The sequence below is a fragment of the Bombina bombina genome, chromosome 8, assembly GCF_027579735.1.
Source record: "Bombina bombina isolate aBomBom1 chromosome 8, aBomBom1.pri, whole genome shotgun sequence".
In the NCBI taxonomy this organism is placed as follows: Eukaryota; Metazoa; Chordata; class Amphibia; order Anura; family Bombinatoridae; genus Bombina; species Bombina bombina.
Genome location: NC_069506.1, coordinates 189,970,299 through 189,974,128, shown reverse-complemented (window position 1 = coordinate 189,974,128; position 3,830 = coordinate 189,970,299).

The following is a 3,830-nucleotide window of genomic DNA, read 5'->3' as shown; positions in this document are numbered from 1 at the left end:
CTTATATCCATTCCCATTATCTTATAAAACTCTGCCGGCAGGCCATCTGGCCCTGGAGTTTTTTCTAATGTTAAATCTTTAATCGTGGCCAGAATCTCAATTTGGGTAATGGGGCAGTTAAGTTTATCTAGTTGGGTACGATCTATTATTGGCAAATTCAACTGTTCCCAGAATCTGTCCTTATCACTAGGCTGTACCTGTTGTGATGAGTAGAGGTCCGTATAAAAGTTAGTAAATGCCTTTTGGATGTCCTCCTCCTTATTTAAAACTATGTTGCCTTGTTTAATTGCTAAAATAGGGTTTCTTTTGTTTGACAGTTTTGTCATTCTAGCTAGCAGTTTCCCGGTTCTGTTCCCAAACCTATAATATCTAGCCAGTGTTTTAGCGTGGGCCTTATTGGTTTGCTGAAGTATATAGTCGTCTCTTGTGCATTTGATTTCCTTGTATTTGAGTCTATTGAAGGGGTTGGGGTTCCTGAGATATTTGTTCCTAGCATTCAAAATCTGTGCTAATAGGAGCTCTGATTGGGCTTTACTCTTTTTTTTAATGTTTGCAGCATAAGCAGAAATGACCCCCCTCAAAACAGCCTTAGCTGCTTCCCAGAACAGGAGTGGATTATCGACATGCGTGTCATTAAGCTCTACATATGCCAACCATTCCCCCAGTATGTGTCTATAAAAGTTGGGGTCTTTGTATAAGTATGTTGGAAATACCCATTTGTTAGTTTTCCCCCGAGTGGGACTAGCTTGTATCTTAACTGTCACCGGAGCGTGGTCTTAAATTGTTATTGGATCTATCTCTGCGCTCACCACTCTGGAACATAACTCTGTGGCTACTAGAAAATAGTCAAGTCTTGCCATAGTGTCTTTTGCTACTGACATGCATGTATAATCTTTCTGTTCAGGATATCTGGCTCTCCAAACGTCCTGTAATCCTAGGGCTCTCTTGAAAGTGTGAAGCAACAAAGATTCTTTTTTGGAATTTCTAAAGCTTTAAGGGGTGGCGGTTTTCTTATTTGGGTTGCGGAATCTATCTGCAGGGGCTTGGGGAGCAATATTAAAATCCCCTCTGATAATAATGGGCACTGTTGTGAATTGAATTATCTCCGCTTGTAACTCCCTCCAAAAGTGTTGTTTCTGTCGTTGTGGTCCATACACTCCCACCAAAGCAAATGACACTCCCTGAATTTCCAATTGAAGCATTGCATACCTCCCCTCCTGATCTATTATGGTTTTAGTGAAAGTGTATGTTAGATTTTTCCTAAATAAAACAGCTACCCCCCTAGCCCTTTTTGACTCGTATGGAGTATACACAACCTCTCCCACCCAACCCTGCCTCAACTTCTGGTGTTCAAGTTTCGACAAATGGGTCTCTTCTAACACAGCTAAGTCAACTCTTCTAGAATTTAGGTAACGTAGGATGGATATGCGCTTTTGCAGAGATGTTATGCCACCTACGTTCCAGCTTATAATATGTAGACTACGCATAATCCCAGTCTAATTTGGGGAGTGTGCTATAAGGTGAAGATTTACCTCTAAGTGAACCTGGGGACAAAATGTGTATGAGGCATTTTAAATGTCTTGAAAGGGTCTTACCAATGGGTTTTAGAATATCGACATTTCCCCCAGTCCAGGAGTCCCGGGGAGGGAGGAGAGCACCACGCCAGCTAACTAAAGAGAAAAACAAAACAATCAACAATAATAAAAAAAGAATTAACAAACAGGGTAACAAGCAAGTCTCAGCAAGCAGAGCCAATTGGCTGCCATTCATCATAGTACCTTCTCAGCACCTAGCTCAGTCACTGAGTAAAGACTAACACACCATTGCACTGCACTTTACCTCCTATAATTGGTTTACTCTGGTTTGGTAGTTGTATCTTTCCTCCCCCTCACACTAAGCCAGCCCCTACCTTTGACTGTATATTTAGGACTACCTCTGAGGGTGTTAAAGAAACCTCCTCCCACCCAAGTCAGGGAAGTCTATAAATCAGGTAGCTAAGTATCTCCTCCTTGCTACAACTATTCCGTCCCAGCGGCAGCTTATAACCTGCAGTATGTGATCCTTACCATACCTCCTCTGACATGGGCAAATATTGTATGTGTTTACATTATTGAAAGCTGGGCGGACATTTAATAAGTCAGGGCGAGGGAGCCCACTTAGCAAAGTTGTCCCTGACAGATAAGGGCGATAAATAACAGAACCTACTAACCCGCTACATCTTTTAAAAGCAACACTTATTTCCCAGTAACAATCTCTAAAAAGTGGTTACCATGAGGTGCCCCTATTTTAATGCAGTATAAGACAATACAATAAATTGAGTGAACCACACTTCTGATTAGCAGAAATGCCACAGTTTTAACAATTTAAAGTCAACAGCAACTGAAAACCAGATAGATATGGGGCATGTTCATTTTCATGATATCCTCCATATGATTTGACTCAAAGTGGTGGAGTGTCCCTCGGGTCAATTTTACAAACCTCCTCCCCATCAGTTCTACCCAATGATCTGAACATATTACCAGTCCCTTGAGTAGTAAGCACCACCATCTCAGGTTTCCTTGTCAGCCAACTCCTGCTCGAGCCTCAGGAACTTCTGTAGCTGTCTGGGATCATCAAAAAACTTAATACCTTGCTGGGTCTGGAGCTTGGGAACAGTAAGGACACCGAGCGTCCTGCCTCTATCAAAGTTTTGCAGTAGGGAGAGAACTCTCTCTTTCTCCTAGAGATCTCTGCAGAGTAGTCCTGAAAAATGAGAATCTTCTTCCCCTCAAACATCAAAGGAGAACATTGACGGTAGGCTCTCAGAATCAAAATCTTGTCCTTGAAGTTTAGGTAGCATATCATCACCTGTCTAGGGCCTCTGGCAGACTTTGGTTCTTGGTTGATGTTACCCACTCTGTGGGCTCTTTCAGCTACACATGGTATATCTTCTGGTTGTAATTTCAATAGAGCAGGCAAGGTTTTTTCTGTGAATTCCAGCATGTCAGTATTCAAAACAGATTCTGGTAGGCCCATAATGCGTAAATTATTCCGCCGTGAGCGGTTTTCGAGGTCGTCAATTTTTTCAACAACAACTTATTTTGGGCCTCCAGAGCTGCTACTTTGCTGGAATTTTCTTGTTGCCTAATTTCTCCATCTCCCACTCTTTGCTCAATGTGTTGGAGCCTAGAGGAGAATGATTTGAATTCCGACGACAAAGAGTCCATCCCTGTCTGCAACTGCTCTATTTTGGGCAAAAATAGCGCTGATATCTGGGATACTATAGGATGAGTTTCTGATGACACCTCAACTCCAGCCTCCGTCGCCATAACATCAGCAGCATGAACCTCCGCCACAGACTTGGCTTTTTTATCTTGGTGTTTCTGTCTGCCCAACATTGTGCCAGTGGTCTTCACAAAGCTTGTATAGTACCTCTGCATGCACTATATATCTGTTCAGATTGGGGCTAATAACCACAAAGCAGGCTGTAAATGGTTGTTTGATCAAGGCTAGAAGAGGGGGAAATGACCAATACAGTCTTGGATGTTGTTGTTAATGTCTTTTAGTGACACAGCTGGGGGAGAACCGAATGGTGGAGAGTTTAGTGCAGTGCCAGAGATTTACCTCATTTCTAGAGTCTTTCCATCCTTCTCATAGCCATACAAAGACACGCAAAAGGTCCACATCACCAGACCCTTTCTCCCTCTATTAAACCTTTAGTGCGTGTTCCGCTTGTGTGATGTAGGCCTCTGTGGTGTAGCACAGTCTTCCCTGAGGGCATCTGACCCTTATTCCTAAACTGATCACTCCCTTAGAAGTAAGTCTGTCGCTTCCTTTTGTTTTTTGTTCCA